Source organism: Diadema antillarum, unplaced genomic scaffold (assembly GCF_040938485.1).
Source record: "Diadema antillarum isolate AM-2024a unplaced genomic scaffold, OU_Dant_1.0 seq00001212_RagTag, whole genome shotgun sequence".
In the NCBI taxonomy this organism is placed as follows: Eukaryota; Metazoa; Echinodermata; class Echinoidea; order Diadematoida; family Diadematidae; genus Diadema; species Diadema antillarum.
In genome coordinates this window covers 1,191,270-1,214,633 of record NW_027272004.1, presented here as the reverse complement: position 1 = coordinate 1,214,633, position 23,364 = coordinate 1,191,270, and the positions used below count along the sequence as shown (strand labels likewise).

General features: G+C 37.5%; 1 protein-coding gene and 1 pseudogene across 1 annotated transcript in view; one reads left to right on the top strand and one right to left on the bottom strand.

The window, feature by feature from the left end:
• The window catches only part of LOC139744795 (uncharacterized), a 329,121-nt gene that overhangs the window by 111,952 nt on the left and 193,805 nt on the right, over window positions 1–23,364 (top strand). The gene's annotated exons all lie outside the window — the stretch shown is intronic.
• LOC139744782 (uncharacterized) lies at window positions 1,260–7,867 on the bottom strand (annotated as a pseudogene).

Here is a 23,364-nt window from a genome sequence, read left to right as displayed (position 1 = left end):
TATAGCGGTTAGTTTCGATTCAGAAGTATAGGGATATAACAACGAGACCAAATTGGTTAAAAATTCATTTACTATGACTAAGCTACTCATTTGGAAATGCTATCATAGCTTGATAAGCATATCTGTGCCCGACAAACAAAATGACACCAAAAAGGTTTTTCCACCTCAGATGGTACCAATATCTGGCCTGGCCCATGGACTAATAATAGGCTGAGAAACCCACCAGACTATCTCCCGGAGCTCCTTTTTCCCCAGCTGGACAGGAGTGTTGAAATTTCCGTTTGATTTCTTAAGCTCCTTTGTCTTGAACCATTCTAATGTGCGAAAATGCAGCCGCCCCGTAGGGATCGCATCAAAAGTGGAAATAATCAAACCAATAAACTTTGCCAGCTCCCTGATAGTAACTCGGTTTGACCATAACAGAATTCGACCGCAACTCTTTAATTTCACCACTTTTTCGAGAGGTAGACTAACTGTCATTTCAACCGAATTTAGCTGAAGACCCTAATAAATCAAAGCCGTCTTAGGTGTAGTACTTGACTTCTCGAAGTTGATTAGGAACCCTAAGTTTGTCAACAATTCGACGGCACATGTAGTATTTTGTGCGCTCTCTTCTTGGGAACGTGCAAAAATGAGAATGTCATCCAAATAAATAACTGCACGAATTCCCTTACATCGAAGGGACGACATGACCGGTTCATGACTTTAGTAAAAACACGTGGGGCCGAGCATAGGCCGAAAGGTAAACAATTAAAAACAGTAGAATTTTCCATTCTACGAAAAACATAGAAACTTTCGATGCTCATCAGCCATTGGAATTGTGAAATAAGCGTCTTTCAAATCAATTGTCGTTAAATAATCGAATGGCGATAACAGTTCCTTAACATCTCTGAACGTTTCCATTTTAAAATGTTCTTGTTTTACAAAGGCATTCAGGTTCTTCAGATTGATAATTGGTCGGAGATCTCCTGATTTTTTAGGAACTGTGAATATAGTGGATAAGAAGGCAACATCTCCCTTAGCAATTTCGCTAATTGCACCTTTCTGGCAAAGCAAATTGACTTCTTTTTCGATGGCAGCTTTTTCCTCGTGGGAGAAAGGAAAAGAAAGGGAGTTTCGTGATTGTTTGGGAGTAGAATCAAAATTGATTTTGTAGCCAGTAATGGCATCAATTATCCACTGATTGGATGTTATAGCCGACCAAGCGTGTCTGAAGAACCTGAGTCTTCCTGCCTGGAATTGTTGATGTTTTGAACTTACTAGTTTTTTGAAGAGTCGTCACGGGCATTTCGCTGCTGGCCAGCAATCTCCCGAAATCTCGGAGGGGGAGGACGAGAGATCGTGGCAGGCCGGAACGGTCTCTGTGGAGGTCCGTGACGGTTGCCTGACCGCGTATCGCGGTAGTTGTCATACGGGCGAAACGCCGGACGTCTGCCACTCGTGAGGTTGCCGAAACGGCGGCGGTATCTTCCTACTGACGGGGCGATCTTCTGCCCCACCAAATAGGTATCTACCACTGATTTCAATGTCGCCGAAAGGTCACCACCGAAAAGTGTCTGACCCACTGGCACGGTTCGGCTGCAAATTCCCCGATACTTTGGGTTGAAAGATGGCTTTAAAATCTTCTCGGCGCTTCATCGAGATTTCATACGTGGCATGTCCCGCCAGCGTTATCCCATCCAGCGCCAATCGTTTGACGCGGCTCACATCAACTGCCCTCTTGTCGTCGGCGGCATCATGAAGTTCTGCCAGGATATGGGCGTAAGGGATCATTCTCCGCACTACGGCTTTTTGAAGTTTTTGCGCTCGAGAGTCGGCCGCTCTAGCTTTGGTAGGAATGGACGCCCATAGCTGTTCATCGACACGGGGGGCGCACAGCGCCGGGGCGTTTGCAGGCGTCAGATATTGCTAATTCAGTTTTTCAAGACACTCAGTCTTTGGCGGCATGGTCACGGCTTTAGTTAGCCGGGTAGAAAGTGCGTCGAAAACGGGCTTTCCAAGCACCTCGGGGCCATGACCATATAATTCGTCGTCAGAGTCAAAGCCAGTGTTTTTGTTCACTTGTGCAGCGGAGAAAATCTCAAGGTCCACTTCTGGGTCATAGCTGACCTGACGGCTGGGGGACGACACGCCTGATACAACAGACTCCTCCGCAAAGATGCTTAACAAGTCATCTTCATCATGTGAGCAATTATCGCCCGATATCTCTCTTAACCTCAGTCTCAAAAATTCTTGAAAGGCTTGTTTATAAACGAACTCTTAGATTTCTTGTTAATTGCAATATTCTTTCTAATTTCCAATTTGGATTCAGAAAACAGCATAGCACAACTCACGCATTATTAGCCTTCATTGATAAAGTAGCTCATGCTTTAGATGATGCTTCCCACACCATCGGTGTTTTTCTCGATTTTTCGAAGGCTTTTGATACCATTGACCATCAAATTTTGCATTATAAGTTAAGCCATTACGGTATCCGTGGGAGGGCTTTAGAGTGGTTTAAAGACTATCTCACAAACAGAAAACAATTTGTTTATATAAATGGCTATGAGTCAGGTATGACGTCAACTTCTTGCGGTGTCCCCCAGGGTTCTCTTCTTGGCCCACTTTTATTCATCCTGTACATCAACGATCTCCAAAATTCGTCACAGATTCTTTCTTTTATTTGTTTCGCTGATGATACAAATTTATTTCTATCTCACCGCAATCCCAATACCCTCGTAAGTATAATGAATAATGAATTGAAATCTGTTCAGTCCTGGATTTACGCTAACAAGTTATCATTAAATGTTGATAAAACACATTATATGTTATTTAGCAATTCCTTGCAAGTTATTCCTGATGTTAAGATTAATGATATTAACCTAACCCGAGTAGATAGTACAAAGTTTTTAGGACTTTACATCGATAGTGACCTTTCCTGGAAAACTCACTTTAATTTTTTATGCAAAATTTTGTCACGAAATACAGGAATCCTAAACAAACTGAAACATTTTTTGCCCAACCATATCTTGCAGATTGTATATTCAACCATGATTTCCCCATATCTTAATTATGGAATTCTTGCGTGGGGTAAGGCATCTAAATACTTACTGGATTCACTTTTTCTTCTTCAAAAGCGAGCGATCAGAATTATTAACCATGCTGGGTATTTATCTCACACTAACGCCTTATTTCAGAAAAATAAGATTTTAAAACTGATAGATTTGTTTGGTTATAATTTAGGTATTTTTATGTATAAACTTTCCTCAAAAGATCTTCCTGGTGTCTTTTTACAGATGTTCATAAGAAACAATTCTGTCCACCACTATCCAACTCGCCAGAGTGACGCTTATCACCTTCCACGAACTCGAACAGTTTTCGCTAAAAACACAATTATGTATACAGGTCCTAAATATTGGAATGATCTCCCAACAGAGGTTAAAAGCTGCTTGTCATTATCATCCTTTAAGCGTAAACTCAGACAGCATGTATTGAATAGCTACAACACACAAGTGCACTAAAATTCCTTTTTATTATGCTGATAGCTGCTCTGTTATACTACTCGGTTGTTGCCATGTGAACAGACTCATGCATATACATTTTAGTTGCATGCTCTCTCAAATTCCTTCCCATCGGTGTTTTTCCTTCCACTTCTAGTAAGACCTTGGTCATGTCGCATAGTTTCCCCTCCTTTCTTTTTTTCCTTTCTTTTATGCATCATTGTTAAAGATTATGATATTCCAAATTGTTAAAGATTATGATAATCCAAATGTTGAGTTCTGGAACTGGAAATGTTCAAAGTGTCAATTTACCTACCTTCCGTTGAACACTTCAGTAGAAGAACAGAGTATCAATGATGAACTATCTGATAATGATGAACTATCTGATAATGATGAAAATGGAATAATTCATTCTCCAGTAAAAAATTCATTACATTTTGCAGAACTGAAGGGCAAAGGTGTCAAGATTTTACAGTTGAATATCCGTAGCTTACTACGAAATTTATGTGAGATAAGGTGTATATTACTCGAAAATGATGTGCAAGTCTTAGCTCTAAATGAAACATGGTTAGATGATTCTGTCTCGGATAATGAGCTCAAAGTTGAAGGCTATAATCTTATTCGCAAAGACCGAAATAGAAATGGAGGTGGCGTTGCAGTGTATATACGAGACGATATGAAATATGAATTGTTAAATCATCCATACATAACAAACCTTGAAGTAATACCAATCCACATAAGGTTTGATTATGAAAAGGCAATTACATTTGTTACATGGTATAGACCGCCAAACATTGGAAATGATACATTTGATTTGTATGAACAATTCCTGACTTTTGTTGATTCTTTTAATACTGATATTGTTATCATGGGCGATTTAAACTGTGATCTATTAAAAACGCCACCGTCAATACAAACTAGAATGTTAAAACAAATTCATGATATTTTTGCCTTACATGAAATCAATGTTACGGAACCTACACGAATCACGCGTAACTCTATGAGTTTGATAGATCATATCCTTACAAACAATCCAGAGATGGTTAGTACGTATGGTGTCATTCATAATGGTCTGAGCGACCACTCGATGTCTTATTTGTTATGGAGATGCAAAACTACTAAATGTAACCCGCGTACGATAATATACAGGAAAATGACAAATATAGATACTGAATTGTATTTCGATGATTTAAGAAACCAAAACTGGAGTATTGTAGAAGATACTTCAAACCTTGATGATGCTGTTAAAGTGTGGGAAGAGCTTTTCCTTGAGGTAGTGAATAAACACATGCCAGTGAGAAAGACACGTGTCAGGAATAAATACTCACCCTGGATGACTAAGGAGATTATTGTATTAATGAGAAAACGAGATAAGTTAAAAGGAAAAGCTAAAAAGGTACATATGCGTATTTTGGATGGAAATGATGAAAATCATAAACATATTTTAGAAGCTAATTATGATGAATTATGGGAAGAATACAAGATGATAAGAAACAAAGTTACTTCTCTGATTAGGAAATCGAAAAAGAATCACTATAAGAAGAGGCTGACAGAAAAATCTAGGCCAAATCAACCATGGGATGTGTTGAGGGAATTAACCTCATCAGGCAGTAGACATAAGTCGCCTGATTCAGTCGATGATGATATTGCACGAGTTAATGATTTTAATGATTATTTTGCAAACATTGGTGTAAATCTGGCATCACAAATTCCTCATGTACAACGATGTATTGTAAATGAAGTTTCAACACAATCAAGTTTGACTCTGCATGTAGTAAATGAGGAAGAGGTACTTAAAGTCATCAAAGGACTCAAAGCGAAAAAGTCAACTGGTCTAGATGGTTTCTCAGTTAAAATTGTACAATTATCTGCATCTGGCATAGTGCATTCACTTACTTACCTTATTAATCGGTCACTGTTAGAGGGCATCGTTCCTCATCGGTGGAAATGTGCAAAAATAATACCAGTTTTTAAATCTGGAGACAAATCCCTGCCTAACAATTATAGGCCGATTTCAATGCTTTCACCTCTCTCAAAGGTTCTGGAAAAGATCGTCCAGTCACAGCTGTCTCTCTACTTAAAACATAATAGCATATTGAACCAGGAACAATCTGGATTTCGGTCAAGACACTCAACTGTCACATCATTGTTAAAGGTCACGGATGACTGGTATCGGGCCATAGATGACGGTTGCTATGTCGGTGCAGTCTTTATTGACCTACGTAAAGCGTTCGACACTGTGGACACAGATTTGCTTATACAGAAGCTTTGTAAAATAGGGGTGTCGAAGGAAAGTCTAAAATGGTTCGAAAGTTATTTGAAGAGACGACATATTTGCACTCAGATAAACTCGACAAAATCACGATTACAACAAGTTGATCACGGTGTGCCTCAGGGTTCAATTCTCGGGCCACTGCTGTTTATCATTTATGTCAATGATTTGGTTGACTATATTGAACGATGTAAAGTAAATTTGTATGCAGATGACACAGTGTTATATTGTTCGGGGAAAAGTGTAAATGAAATAGAGTGTGTATTGAATTCTGACCTGCAGAACATATATGAATGGATGTGTTTAAATAAGATTAGTGTAAATTGTGAAAAAAACAGTATGTATGTTACTGGGTTCTCGTTATAATTTAAGTAAATGTAATAAATTAAAATTATTTATTTCTGGAAATAGAATAGAACAGAAGGATGTTGTGAAATACCTCGGTGTTATGATTGATCAACAGCTGAAATGGGATATGCATATAGATACAATGTGTAAGAATACCGTTAAAATGGTGAAATTTCTGGGCCGTTTACGCAGTTATGTAAATACTTCAACTTTGAAATCGATATATATAATTTTCATTCTCCCATTATTTGATTATGCCGATATTATTTATGGATCATCGGCGGTAAAACACACAGATAGATTACAAAAATTACAAAATAGGGCACTGAGAATAATTCTTCGAGTGAACCCTTATAAGTATGTCTCAAATCAAGAAATTCATACACTGATGAACCTTCAAACATTAGAATGCCGGCGCAAAGATCATTTGTATTCCATGACATTTAAGGCCATAAATAATATTTCTCCATTGTATTTAAAAGAGATGTTTAGATTTTCCGATACGCCATATAATCTTCGTTCTGTGGGTACTCTTGTTCTTCCAAAACCCAAAACTCAATACTGCCGTAAGTCTTTTAGTTATAGAGGATCGTGTTTATATAATAGTATCAAATTTTTAATTTGAGTATATTTGTAGATGTATTTTTTTTTCTTTTTCTTTTATTTCATTGAAGCGTAGATGTACACATTTGTTAAATTCCTTGATTTGGCTTATTGCCATCATGGTAATAGTGTTTGTATAACTGTAGGATAGTAGAGGATGTTATTTTAATTCTGTTTAGTGTAGTTTTTGTTGATACAAGTTTGCATGTTAATTTCAGATATACCGAGTGTGTTTTCTTCTGGACCCCTCGGTAGAACAGCTCCACCATGAGGGCGGAGCTGAGTAGGGCTATCCAGCCGCAGTTTCATGTACTTTTGTGATAATTTCTTTGTATTATTCAATAAGAAGTGATGTACATATTTTTTTTTTTATTTTGCGGAAATAAAATCAATCAATCAATCAATTGCAGCTGGCTGGTATATCACATATAGGAATTGCAATTGATTCATGTTCTCCATTTTTTTAATCTTTCCCCGTGTTTATGGAAGCCGGAATGTTTAAACCCTAATAGTACTTAAGTATTCACGTCATTGTCACTCCCATGTCTAAATTGCTATGAGAGCAACTGCTATAGTGTGCAGCATGTGGTTACTTGTTCTCATTTTATCACACACATAAATGCATGTGAGAAGAATCTTCTGAGCCCCGAGTAATAGTCATTCTCTTTTGTTTATCATTACTTTTGGTCTTAATTGTACCCGTGCTCCTCATCCTGTTCCCCTTACTAGGCTTTTGTTGGGACCTACACTCAACAAGCTTTGCTTTTTAGTAGGTTCCATCGTATTTCTCTTCGCATCCTTTACTTTGATTGAAAATGACACATCGACCGTTATGTATTACTTTTGTATTCCTATTTCTTCATGTATATATCCAAGCTGGACATTCTGTATTTTATTTTGTTATATACCATGTTTTTTCCATCGAGAAATACGAAAATAAATTGAAATTGAAATTGAAATCATCCCGGCTACGCCGAGGATGCCCGCCGGCATTTTGGGGCACATGCTTCGCATGCTGCCCGGCGGGATGTTGAGCGTCAAATGGCTGGTTGTCCATTACAGCTGCTAATTGCGTTTTTAACAGTTCGAAATCCGCCATCGACGGCACAGCAGCTGTGGACGGGACTGGGCCCGTCGACTGTCCCCCGACTTCCGACATATCCATAGTTGAGAAACTGCGTGTGATAAGACGAACACGTAACCTCCTTGCCGTTCACACAAGAAAAAGATGAGAGGCGTGGAATATCCACCTCCTTTATATACACTCGAAGACTCAAACTCATTATCATGACAATAGACTTTGAATCTTCCACCTGTGTGAAGCTCCTGCCTAAAGCACGAGGAATATGCAACCCTCTGAAGCTTGTACGAAGTATTACGTGATAGAATTCAGTCTTGGCGCAGACTCCTCTACGACCAACAAGGGTTTGTGCCTGCAAAATAGAATAATGCACAGGTGAGTGCGTTTATAGTGGAGATGCAGCGAACACATTATTGTATTTACAATATTGTGAAATATTACCCGGAAGTATGTAAGTGGCACTATATCTATATATATATATATATATATATATATATATAGAGAGAGAGAGAGAGAGAGAGAATCTTGAAGTATGTTTTTTTTCCGCTGAAGACCTTTTTTTCATTAATTAATTAATTTTTTTTTATTTCTTTGCTCCACCGGACCGTTTTCAAAAGTGTGTGTGTGTGTGGGGGGGGGGGGACTTCCGGGTTCCGCTAACAAGCACACACACACAAAAAAGTTCCTCAGGTCATCTCTCCGGGTTTCTTAAGCTGACATGAAAAAAAAGGTCCTTAAAAACATAACCTTACAGCGCTCACACTTCATAATCTGTATTTATTTCTTAGTGCAACTTACGTACTTCCGGTAAAAAACAAACAAACAAAAAACAACCTTATGTATTCCTTTGTATGGTGACCAAAAAGTGAGGGAGCCCGAGCCCCCACCCCCTGTTCCGCCGGCCATGAGTTACATGAAGAACTTGCTTTTGAAATAAAAACCCAAGGTGTGCGAACAAATGCCCCAAACAAACAGGTACTCAACACGAAATTTTTTGCAGAAAATAGGCTATTGAGTGAGCGCCTGTAACTGACTGAGTGCGCACTTAGCATCCTAGGCATGGAATTTTGATGTCATGTGATGAAGCTTGATTACGGCAAGCCACAATCATGCACGTATCTCTTAGATTTTGTTAGTACAGGTCATTAGTACGCGGTCAATATACATGTACACTGGGCATGTTATGTAAGATTATAGTTGGGTACCTAAGGGGGGGGGGGGGGGGGTCACCGTGCACCCCCCAGGACTCCTCGAAACTTACATTTTCAGGATCCTCATGACATACCAAAACATAATCAAGATGTTAACAGGAACGAAAAGTGGCTGTTCTAGGTGAAATTTAATGTATTCTATTGGTTTTCATAATTTCTTATATATTTCTTTGTTTTTCAACTTTTTCAACTTTTGTTTTTTCTTTGTTTTTCTATTGGAAATTGTCACTGACCACTTTTCTACCATAATTAGCACAAAACTAATCAATGAAAGTGATTAATTGTAAAAATAATCAGGTTTTCATGACCTTCATGACAGAACACCTGTTTTCCGTAGGAAATGTACACAAAATCACAAAATTGTGCCCGTTTTGGGGGGACATTCCGTTACAATAATGGGCGTGACTTTGCAAAAGTTTACGCGGATGTTGCAAATTTGGTCTCAAAAGTTGTGTGAGACTTGAACAAAACAAAGTCAAGTAAGTTTCGAGGAGTCGGGGGGGGGGGGGTGCACGGTGACCCCCACCCCTCAGGTACCCTACTATGTAGGCCCTACATGTAAGCACATTACATACACACACACACGCACACACACACAAATAATATATATATATATATATATATATATATATATATATAGTACACCCTGTTGTCGTGGAAACAGAAGAAATACATTTATGTCGAACGCACCCAGGAAGTTAAGTGACTTTCGGTTTATCAAAAAGAAAGATATGGATAAATACTTAGTAAAGCATACCACCTCCTTAAAAATGAGATTATGTGAAAATTGATTTTTTTTTCATGCAACATTAACCCTTTAAGGACGGGGGGGGGGGGTGATCCACCCCCCCCCCCCCTCGAAGTTTCGCGCTAGTCTCAAGTCTCGCACAACTTTTGAGACCAAATTTGCAACATCCGCGTATACTTTTGCAAAGTCACGCCCATTATTGTAACGGAATGTCCCCCCCAAACGGGCAAGTTTGTGATTTTGTGTACATTTCCTATAGAAAACAGGTGCTCTGTCATGAAGGTCATGAAAACCTGATTATTTTTACAATTAATCACTTTCATTGATTAGTTTTGTGCTAATTATGGTAGAAAAGTGGTCAGTGACAATTTCCGATTTAAAAACAAAGAAAAAACAAAAGTTGAAAAAGTTGAAAAACAAAGAAATACATAAGAAATTATGAAAAACAATAGAATACATTAATTTCACCTAGAACAGCCACTTTTCGTTCCTGTTAACATCTTGATTATATTTTGGTATGTCATGAGGATCCTGAAAATGTAAGTTTCGAGGAGTCGGGGGGGGGGGGGGGGTGCACGGTGACCCCCCCCCCCCCCCCCCCCCCCCTTAGGTACTCAACTATTAAGCCTGCTCGCGTAATTGCTCTTAACCAGTCATGTGATTAGGATTCATCCATAACAATTTTATGAGCGGGATTTTAGGAAGCCTTTCATGTGTTTACACTTCAAATACTGAGTTCTGTATCTCTTTCATCCTGTAAAAATAATATGGTGTTATTTTCTTAAGAATACATTTTCCTTGCCGATGAACAATTTCAATAATTATTCAATTCAAACTTTGTTTTCACTTTTTTGTCAGAATAAAATGTACAAGACAAACTGTGATAAAATCTGTTTATACACGTGTCATGAAGCTATTAAACGGCGCCGACAAGTAAGATGTAAGGATGAAAAAATGTACCACTTTTATCATTCACAGAAACAGATTAATCGTTTGTAGAGAAACTTCCGGTTACTGAGAAAGTTACTGGTTGGAATAGTCCTGATACATTCTTGAAAGGAGAAGTTGATTGATATTGTTTTCTTGTTACTTGAGAAAGTTATTAAAATGCATCCTCTTATTCTCTCGTTGAATGCAAATAATGGATGCGATTATGATGACATTCAAATAAGAGCTGTCGCTTATGCTGCTCCCTACATAGCTAAGCCTGTTAGCATACATATATATCATAAATGTACCTTTACTTTCTAAATCTGGTGTATTTCCTGATGCTTTTAAATTGCGCCTTCAGATTTTCATCCTATTTTGCTTCTTCCGATAATCAGTAAGACATGGAAAGCTTATAAACAGTCGCCTGATTATTATTTTGTTTTTGATGGAAAATATAATATTACATAAACACCACTATGGTTTTTGACGAGGGCACAGTGCAAAACTTTCGTTGATTAATCTTTGTGATGAATTCGCCAAACAAATGTAAGCTTATTTTTAGACTGCAAAGCTTTCTATACGATAAATCATGACATTTTGCTCTATAAATTACACCCATTAGAATGGGTGCTCAGTTATGTTATGGAAATGCAAAGTCTGCACAATGGAAATGCAAAGTCTGCACAACTACCGATGATATGTGATGTTCCTCAAAGATCAATATTGAGACCCACTCTGCCCTTGATTAATACCAATACTTTGTCACAATCTACAGATCATTTCAATTCTCGATTACTTGCGGAGTATTCGAGTTTATTTCATTCGTTTTCATCTTGAACTAAAAATATTGATTAAAGGAGGTTGAACATGTACCCAGTATTAGACGTTCTGAAATGGTGAAATGCTAAGAAATTAACATCCTACACGTTCAAAACATAGTACATAGCTTTTTAAAAGTACACATGTGGAAATGAATGGGAATATTATGATACGCACAGATTATGACAGAACAGGTACATTCTAATTTGTTTCTAGGGTTTAATTATAGACGAAAACTTATCATGGTATATCATAATGTATATATAAATATAAATATATATATATTATATATATATATATATATATATATATATATATACATACAGTGTGTTCCTAAAAAAAGGTAACACGAGTTTAAAGGCCAGCCATATAACGAATACTTGCTTTATTCTTATGATTTGTTTATTAAAGTACGAAGTAACTCATCGGCTTTCATTTGACACCTCATTTGCGTCAACATTGTCACGGGTCACTGAGGTAGGGTCCATCGAAGGAGAAGGGTACAAAACCTACTTTTTCCAAGTTTTTGGTTTGTCGGGTACAAAACCTATTTTTTTTTTTGCATTATTTTTTTCATAGCAAGTTTCAATGAAATGCCTTCCTTCTGCTTTCCCCTCTGCTAGCTTTTTAATAGTGAGTGAATGTAATGTGACATAACCAATGTCTAACTGCTATCTCCAGTGACGCATCCTTCCATCCATTCTTCTCAATGAACAATATCACACATTTTTAAGATTTCAAACAGAAAAGAAACTACGATTCGATTATTTCTTAAAGCGTTATTCCGTGTTCTGATTTTTAACAACTTGGAAAAAATGGATATTGTACCTATTACCTCCAGAAGCATCTAATTCAGTGACCGATGGTAGTACTTTTACACGCTTGGTGTCAAATGAAAGCCAGAGAGTTGCTCTCTTATCCCAACTAACCATAATGATTTCAAACTTTTCATTTTTCAAATGCCTGACCTTTGAACTTGTGTTACCTTTTTTTAGGAACACACTGTATATATATATATATATATATATATATATATATAAGAGTAAAAAAATTAGTAGAAGAACGCCGTAAAAAAATAAACCATAGATCTTGAAGATCTTAAAAACGGAGCATAGCTCTCAATTACTGAAAGGCAAGGTCACACTTCATCAGTGCCCATGGTGTGACAAAAGTTCTTAATCAAACCCGTTTCTGAAACACCATGGGCACTGATGAAGAGTGTGACCTTGCCTTTCAGTATTTGAGAGCTATGCTCCGTTTTTAAGATCTTCAAGATCTATGATTTATTTCTTTACGGCGTTCTTCTTCTACTACTTCTTGTACTTATTATCATCAAGATGCCGAGCAGACCAATCTTTTTATTACATTTCTGTACTGTTGCTATACATATATATGCCGGTAACGCTTTTCGAAAACCATTACGAAAGTATCTCTTATCGGATAATATAATGATCCCATATGAAAACCTGTAAATATGTAACATTTAACATTGATTCTGTAAATATGGCAAATACGTTACACGGACGTCACAAATTTAGTCTATATAAAGGGGGGGGGGGGAGACCTGAAAAAGCAAAAGCCGGAGGGTCCTTTAGAATTAAAAGCATTAGCAATGTATTGCATATGCTTCATATCCTTAACATGAATGATTCTCACAATTTCCTTTTTGTTTTGACATTGATTCGAGTTGTTAAAGTCATTTTTGTTTTTATTCTTATGTAATTAAGAGCGGGACAACTCTCCTTTTGCGTTATACAGGTGAGGAACTTCATAACAAGCACTTTGGAAAGTATTTGCAGTCAGTGGGCGAAGAGAATCACAATCTCCGAGTGTTTTTACTGTCAAGACTGCGGCTCCAAGAAAACGTTCACAGATGGATCTAAGCAGGATTCGTGGATATGCACCACCTGCTTTGTCGATAATGCCTCGATCAGGTCCAAGTATGGTGAGAATTTGAGGGCAAGATCAGCCTTTTCCCACCCTCGTAGCTTAGAGTGAAAATTGCACTGCGCAACTTTGTTATCAGATACTTGTTTATCCAGCGGTAGAACGGCAAGGGAAGTGCTAAACTTGATCAGTCTGACTTGTATTTTTCAACATCTTTAACCATACATTGAAGAATGAGTCCCAAGGCAATGATGGCCCAAAACCATTAAAAATGTACAATTCAGGTTTTGAAATTTTGAAAAAATAAAGTTTTCTCAAAAACATTCCGACAACGAAAAATTGCTAGAGGATACATTGAATTTCAACTTAAACAAAAATGAGCAACAAATGTTGCAAACTTTTTTACGTTCCGAAATTTGAAGCTGAACATGAAAATTTCACCACTGTAACTTACGTTACTGCGCTTATTTTTCTTTGACCATATTCATACTGTTTAGGGATGGACAATGCAACTATCCTTCTATTGGTGGATAGTTTCGAAGATATGACCATTCTTATTTCAATGTGCCTGCTATATTTTTCATTCATTTGATGAGTTACTGTAACCGTGAATTAAGATATTGATAGATATGATGGAGGTTGTTAACTATGTAAAGTTATATTGTTTCCTATATCTTTTTTATTCGTACACATAGAACTTTCAGAAAACTGCAAAATGATTTTAGATGGATTTGTCCTACACATATTTTCAAACAATCCCAGTCACCATATAACAAATGAAAATGTGACTGTTTAAACCTTGGTAACGTTTGTTACGTATATGAGTCACGTATGTTACATAAATATATTAAACACTAAAAAAGAAGATAAATTTAAAGAGTTCTAATAAATATCAAGAGTACAAGCGTTGCAAGACCTTCAGGACTTCTGGAAGCAGATTTATTTAATTGTCGTCTGATGTTATCGTCCTTATAGTATATACATTTGGCCTAAAATGAAAAATTGGAATAAAATATTCAAATTTCAAGAGTTTATTTTGTCTAAATATTATGAGTTTCACTGAAAAATTACATGTTGAAGTGCCCTGTTTAAAACCGAAGGAATGCATTTATATAAGAGTCACAAAAGACATTGTCAAGAACCCCTAAAATGTATCAGTGTGTATTATAAACAATTGTAACGTATGTTTCAAATGTTTCCAGATTGAAATATTAATCACTCGAAAGTGGAGATGCATTGGAAAGTGCATTAAAAAGGAACGATATATCGCTAAACAACATTGCACAGTGTGAGAGCACAAGCTGGTCAGTACTTAACTGTTTAGCATATTAAAGACACCAATAAGGTATATCAGGCATAAGAGTGAAAAATGTGAAATAAATCACAGCGAGCCTATGAAGTTTAAAATGCAAACACAAGCACTGCTTTATGATTAATAATGCATGATTATCACGAGTTTCATTAATGAACAAACCATGCATTATTGTTGCTTAAAACGTACAGATTTCTTGGCACATTATTCAATAATGTGCCAAGAAATCTGTAAGTTTTAAGCAACAATAATGCTAGATTGGGTAATGGTCACAACATACAGAATTATAAACAATTTAAGAGTGGTTACGTAAATAGACAGCTTTCTCACGGTTTTAGATTGAGAGTATAACTGACATATGACACATGCACTAGTCTATAAAGACAAAAATGATAAACACAAAAAGGCGCACCTTTCATAATTTGGATACCCCCCCCCCCCTTTTTTTTGGGGGGGGGGGGAGGCAATGGAAAAGGCATAGAAATTTCAGAAGAACAAATTGCAATTCTTCTATTTCCATTACATAGATATAAAATGTCTTCAATGTATATTACATCATTGTAAAAGACAACTGTAAACTCACAATCTGGTCTTTTTCTGCAAAAGGCAACTTTCAATAAAAGGTATTCTGGGTAAGAGCCAGTGTAGGAGAGAATAATGCAAAAGTGGAGAGTTGTATTATAGTGAAATGATATAAAAGTTGGTATAAGAGCGTTAGTATGACGCTTTCTTCCATTTTCTTAATTAAACTTCAAATTTTCATTAATATCTCGGAAGAGTTAGATTGGGTAGAATTTTTTATGGATGATTTTCGGTGTATAAACAAGAAAATTTACATACATTTCATCCTTTCAATTTCATATACAAGCCAACACTTTTATCCAGTACCTTTCATTGTAAAGCATACATAAGAATACATCATTAGCAATTTCCTTATCAATCCTTGTCAATCAAGTCGACATTATCACCTTCATTCACCCTTTGCTGAGATCGGTTTAAGTCTTCTTTTATTTTCTTGCCGAAGGCTCCGTGTTTTTTAACTCTTTCATTTTTTTCTGCGCTCTTGTTTTTCCCAATTCTTAAGATTTTCTACAGGAACGTAATACTTTTTACACGTTGTTTCTCGGATTTACTCTCTAAAAAAATCGAGTGAAAGTATTCACTCTTAATGGGGTGAATAAAAAAAAGAGTGAATCTAGAGTGAAAACGTTCATTTTCACTCTTCAGAGTGACCTCAGGGACCACTCCTAAATTTTCGAGTGATCCCTGAGCTCACCCCAAAATGAGTGAAAATGAACTCTTTTCACTCAAAATTCATTCAAATTTTACTCTAAATTCACTCTTTTTTATATTCACTCCATGAAGAGTAAATATTTTCACTCACTTCTTTAAGAGAGGAAGGAAGGCTTCTTCTCCAATCTTTTCCTGTATCCTTCTTCAGTAATCGGCCTGAATCTTTGCTCTTGATTTTCCCATTTTGACCTCTTGGAACCCAAGGAGTACACTGTTAGAACGCTGTGTAAAATTTCGTTGTTTAAAATATTGTTGTTTAAAATTCTAAACAATGTTGTTTAAATATAGAAAATTGGAGCTTGATTGCCTTAAACAGCGGTTGTTTAAAAACAATTCGGAATGATTGTCCAAACAATTAAACAACGTTGTTTAAAAATTGATGGGCAAAAGTCATGTGATAGTCATGAACCAATCAGCGGGCCTGCATGTATCCTTCGTCGCAATCGATCGCCGCCGGGCGGCGACCGCGCCTCACACACACACGTACATCACACGTTTATGCACGTATAGCTAGCTAGCTAGCTAGCTATACAAGAATACAGTGATAGCGCGGCTATTCATCATGATGGACGGCGGTGACGATGACTGCAATGCAGCTAACGTTATATGGAGTCACGAACATTCTCAGCAAATGGGGTCTAGCTATAGAAGAACTTTCAAGGTATTTATTTATTTAACTGATAGTTACATCGCTTCATGCCCATCTGTAATTTGCATGATGTATGAAGCTAGTCACGGCTCACGCTTTGGGTTCTTGGCCGGGCTAGCTGCGCTACGCCTCGCCTTCATGCATGTAACGTATAGATCTAACAAACTGTTAACGTTAATAACGTTAAGTTAGGTCGTCTGTACCGGTACGTACGTTATGTTTTTCAACCAACTCGTGCTTGTATATATAAACACTTGCATAATTCAATCCTTACATACATTTTCAAAACTTCACATAAAATACGAATTTCTTTTACAAAAACTAATCATCTAAATCAGCGTAAGGAATATTCCCATTGTTGACACAGTACAGTAGCCCAGTCTATATTCGTTGTAGGTCCTACAGACTATTCTAAGTTGTAACAGGCACCGTATCACATCATGCACAATTTATAGGCGCAGTGTCCGAGTTCGATGATGTAGAAATCTAACAAGTTAGTTAGGCATAGGGTCTAACGTGACGGTTAGGGCCTATGGATAGCTAGGTAATGCTGCCTAGTAGGGCCTAGTCAAGGGCTAGGGCCTATATTTTAGACTGCTAGTGCTATCTAAGTTCAATTACACAATGACCTGTCTCGATCATTTCCTACCTCATAGTTAGAACTTATGCCAGATGGTCGGCTGATGATAGCCCTATAGGACCATCCTCTTTTAATAAACTGACCGTGTATTAATTGGCGCACTGAATGCATAGTGCGCACTTCACTGCACGCAAAGCACATACAAATGGATTCGCTTTGACTGTTGATGAGGATGGTGTGGGAAAACGCGAAAATTCACCGTTCATTAACAAAGTTAATAGTTTTAATCAAGGACAAAACTTCGAATGAATATTTTCACCGAATCGTAATGTAATGTCTATGGAAGTTTCTAAAAAGCTTCGTACAACACGGTGTTCAATACAACTCGGTTTGCGTGCATTGTCAATGCAAAAACAGCGGTCGATCTCAATAAGGAGCGTTACCGCGGGGAGCTGAAACGAGGCCATGCAAGTTCGATGGCAATATTTTTGCACTGAAACTTCCAATCGAAAAGGGAACAAAGGCATTTGATAGCCTATATAGCTCTGGATTTTCTCACTCATGTAGGTCAAGTTTTTTGCATGAATTTCAGTGTTAAATATTCTTATCAGGCAAATAAACATTAGGCGGTCGATGAGTAGTAGCTATGTCCAACTGTACTATTAAAATCTACTGTAAACATAACGAACCCCCTAAAATCCAATACTAAAGTGCAAGTTAAGTTCTGCTACTTTTGCTGGAGCAACACTGAGCATCATTGCCATCAATGATGCTCGATGAATTAAGGTCTACGTAAGCTTCCAGTAGAAAAAAAGGCCTAGAAGTTAGAACCCCTATAGAAAATGAAGATAAAGACAGAAAACAGATTGTGGTGTTTTTAACGCACAATATAGTCTATGCACCACACGTAAACTTAATGCCTGTAGTAATAATATACCACCTTAGTAGAGTTCTACTTGTTTCGTGTAGGTAGGTGGTTTGGAACCAATTTTTGGCACTTTTGTCACTTTCGCATAAGTTTCTATGCAAAGATTAGGAGCTTTCTTCTCAGTCTGTCAAGATTTCCATGCCAAACGAAGCACATTGTGCAAATTCACACAAACTTGTGAGAAAAATGTTTATAATGAACATTTTTGCAGAAGCTAATGATCATGCATAATTCACTCCATCATTTATGTTTTTGTTATTAACTTGAGTATTATATTTTTTTCCATTTGGTTTATAGCATTCTTTCTTTCTTGCCACCCTTAATATGATTACAACCATAATGCAATCTTGTTCCCTAATTTGTACAGATCAAGCAAGACTTCAGCCAGGAGATCATGGCTGAAGACAGGATGTTTGCAGCATGGCCATGTATGCTGACAAAGTACTCTAGTATGGGGAATCAAGATGTCCATCGTAGCAAACGCTGCTTATTCGTCACACGGGTGACACCGATGGCCTTTCCCAAGGTACATTTTAAATAGTATTGCTCTGTGTAGAGATTCTAATCTACAGCCCCAGTACCACCCTTTCCTTTTTTGCATTTGAGTTGAGGTGAATTTATTAACAACATTAACAAAATACAGTATGTACATGACTATAAAAAAAAAAAAATTGTTAGACCGTGAAATTCATTCAATGCATGTTAATTAATTTCTAAGACTTTCGCAAAAACCTGCAAAAACTGAAATGGATCTGTAATTTCAAAGCCAATATCAAAGAGATCATCCGGGCTCTTGATGACTCTGCTTTGTCCATCATTCAACTTGCATGTCATGTTCCCGTATTTGGTTTTGTTGCCGATTCGACATCATGAGCTTCCTTGGCATTTATCATGCACTGATCGAGTGACACATTGCATGCCTTTAGATCTTCATTGATGTACACACTTTTCATGTTCTCTTTTCCTTTCAGACTAGAATGCCCAGAATACAGTTTGTTCCTTTTGTTTGCAATAAAGTGGACTTTGATCTGCCTGCTCTTTCCTTCTTGCCTTTTCCCCAAGATGATGACAAGATCATGAAGATGAGATGTCCTCTTTCCAAATGTCTAAGCCAACTTCCTTGGCAACATTTGACTCGCCCTCAGTAAGCTCTTCCTCTGTCTCCTCAGCCCCCTTTGGCAGGCCAGTCAGGCAGAGATTGTCCCTCCTTAGCTCATGTTGGACCTCGTCCTGCTGGAACTGAATCCTCAAGAGATGACATGTGGATTCAGAACATCATTAATTGTGCTCATACAAGCTTCTTTCGCTCCTTGTATCACATGCGGTAGTGCAGCTTTAATGACTGTAACTACAGCTTGGACAATTATTTGGGAGAGGCTGTCACCTTCCCCTCTCTCACATTATAGCACCCCACGGCCACACAGTTCATGTACACTGAAACTTCTGGACGGTTTGTCCTTGCCTCCTTCATCTACCATTCCCCTTTTCTTCTCCACTGCCTGATCAACTCACATGATAATCAAGCTTTTGTCATTATAGGATAACATTAACAGAGAAGTCTTTTATGAACTACATGTGTATTAAAGTTTTTGCATTCTTTTTCCTACTACTTGGAATACAAATCACTGGACCTTGAACATCCCTTGCTCTTGCTAATCTAATTAAGATATATGCATATTAACTGATCTTGCTTTATGCAATGCCAGAATATGACATGAACCTCCTGCAAAAGCCCAAATGTCATTCATATTGCAATAGTCTTTGTTAAGCACTTAACAGTAGTGCAAGATTATTCTTATTAAGGCACTGGCTGTCAACACCATTCAACTTTCTTTCATCCAAGTTCATGGTAACTCTGATTGCTGCTTTGTAGAATAGCATGATGATTATTACAGCATTATAATTCTAATGCTTGGCCTTACAAGTTTGGCTCTACTTATCCACAATTACTTGCCCGTCTTGGTATTAAATGCCGTTGCCAGAATCAGTCCCTCATTCAAAATGTGTAGTATTTTCTACAATACCCTCCAAACAACTTTAAAACAGCCCCCCCCCCCCCACACACACACATACACACAGTTAGTAATCCTGGTTGCAATCAAGTACAATATAAGTACATAAGCTAGCATCTGAATATGAGCTGATACTTGTCAGCATTTCTTTTTATCAGCCTTGATTGTGTAAATATTTTTAAAGGGTATATTTGTACTTATCATTCAAAATACTCCCCCTGTGTCATACATTTTGCTCCACAGAGGAAAAAGAGACGCTTGCATTCAGCATGCTGCTGCTAGTTTGCCGAGGCTGGACTGCGAGGGTGTGGGGCAAGTGCTCCTTTCAGGAGTCGTTGGAGTTATTCTACGACTTTCAACCTGTAAGTACCTAACTGTTCGGAGGCTAATCTTCTAAAACAAGTGATGTGTTGCCCTCTTATTAAAATGATGAGATGGACTTTGACATTGCAATACAAAATATAGAAATCATCAAGCTGTGGTCCATAGTTACAGAAATTTCCAGTTTATGCTGTTTCATTTGTTAGTTTAGTCCATGGATTCTACATATTTATGCAAATTTACTATGTTGCTAATGTATGCTGTGAATCACAATAAATTTTTTTTAATGAAAAAAAAAAATCTTATATTACATAGTCAACATACATATTTACTTTATTTTGTGCCTGACTGCTCAATCACACACTTGTCCAATATCATTATGTCCTTTTCATTTTGATAGAAAGGGGAAAAAATTCGCATGAAATGCAAAATTGGTCCCATATGTCGCCAGTAAGGAATATTCCATTCATTGATAAATATTGCACTTGACCTATGGTATCATTATATTCAGCAAGATGCTGGAAATATATCACATACCACTCATATACATCCAATGTGATACAGGGTGTCTCCCCCCCCCCCCCCTACCAAAAAGAAAAAAGACCTCGCATACTCCTTAATGTTCCTACAATGTAAGTGGACAAAATTGTTATACTACTAGTATTGGAAAGAGTAACTTACCCAAAATAATGAAATGCAATTCAGAAGTAGTTTTTGTTTGATAATACTTTTTGCCTGGGCTTGCCAGCAATAAAATTAATTGCCTTTCAGAAGTTCCCATAGGCCACACAGTTGAAAATTCATTCAGCCAGGTCATGGTTAGCCCTTGCAAGAATAGAAAATGTAATACATGGATCTTATATACTACATAGAATACCCAATTTAGGGTATATGTTTGCAAATGAAATGTTGCAGAATTTGGCCAGGCACTTTATTATGAACTCTACCTTGAACATTGGAGAGGTGTGGGAAATATATCTGTTCTGATGGACTTCATTATACCAATGCCTCAACCCAACACTTCTGCGTAGATTATTTCAAGATTTTATCGAGATGTATATGCATGTTTCATTTCCACTTCCATTTCATTTTACAGGAGGGCACAGACCTGGCTTTCTACATTGGACAAATTGACAGGAAGCAGAGACCACAGTCCTTCATCTTGCTGATGGGAGGATCCTGGAAGAAGCCACTGCAAACCTTTGTCATTAGGAAGTTTTCGCTACACGACGCGAAGACCGAGAATACGAGGAAGCGATCACTTGTGACAGTCCCCGTACTCTGACTCCCGTCCCCATATCTATGCAGTTTCGCTTTCCTGTACAGGACGGAGGCGTGGGGACAAGATCGCTGATTGGATGGCTGACTGGCTGGCTCACTCCTGCCCAGCATCGAGACCGAACGCTATTTTGGCCAAGTACCGTACTCGTTTTCCCCCGGACGGGACGTTCCTCAGATTTGATCATGTGCAGAAGCAAATTTCGCACACGACACGCTTAACTCCCGGCCGCGTTGTGCTTGCGAAAACCCCCTATTGTAGAGAGACAGGGATTCTTGTTTCCAACTTTGACAAAGGCTGTGGACTGTGCATTCAAAGTGCATTATGTCCTAGATGTAGATTACCAGGCTCAGTGTTTTGTTGCCTGGCAGTTCTTGGAGACAGTTGTGTACAAAATGCCTGGTAAAGTGATGTCCAATTCTGTGAGAGAGATCAGGACATACCTGAACTCTTCAAATCAGAAAGATTAGATGCGTAGAATGAGATTTTCATGGTCATCAGAAGTTTAATTGACAAAGTTGATTTTTAGGTCATTCGTCAAAGCAAAGGTTTGGTATCTATGTTTTATTTGTTTATAACTCAATAAGTAATGGATACATGTCACATGTAAAGATCAAAGGTCATGAGAAGATTGTTCTATTAGTGGGTAATGTTGGCCCTTGAAAACTTGTGATAAAGATGGGCTAGAAATGAATTAAAAAGGGTATTTTGCATAGTAGTGACTTAATGAAATATTGGGCAAGATCTTCACAGGTTTACACTGAAGCATGACAGTCAATTTTCAGAAATATAGCAATTGTGAAATTAAAACCTCATATCTGTTGAGCATAATGGAGGTGACACTCTGTACTGCATGTGGCCTTCATAAAATTCAAGATGAACTGTTTCATAGAATGTATATTTCCATTTTGAATTTATTTCATTGTATATAGAGTAATCTTCATTACTGCCATCTCTATCACAGGAGTGACAGAGATGATCTTTGCTGGACAGATGTGCTGTACTTGGCACATCCCAGTTATGAAGAAAAAAAACTGTATGTGTTGATAGCAGGTATGACTTCTCAAATTACACCAGTAAACAGGAGTAAATTTCATTATAATTACAATGTACTGTGTATGTTATTTGGTCTGTTCAGATAGGCTGAATATAGGTATGGAGTAGAATTTTCACAAGAGATAAAACTTATTTCTTAATCTGAATGGTTTCTCCATCTGCAGTATATTTACAGTCATCATTGTACTGTCAAGGAAATATAATCTAATAACCCCTGACTTACTATTGCAGATGTTCCCCAAAAGCATTGCAACTGAAATGATTCAAAATGTTGTTACATCAAATTGAACATTGTTAAAAATGATCTAGTTAATAGAGAAGCTGTGTAGTGCAATACCTTCAGTAATATTTTCTTAGTGGGACAACAAAGTACAGTATTGGGACAGAAAAGCAAATCCTTAGAGGGCCATTCCCTTATGCTTCGCTTATGAGATTTCCAAGCGCATGTAATAGTGACAAACACTTCAAGAACAAAGTCAGTGGTTCTAAGAAAATCAGATAATTATTCCAGGAAATAAGACTCATTCAAGATTTATCTTGTCTTGTCAGGGTATGA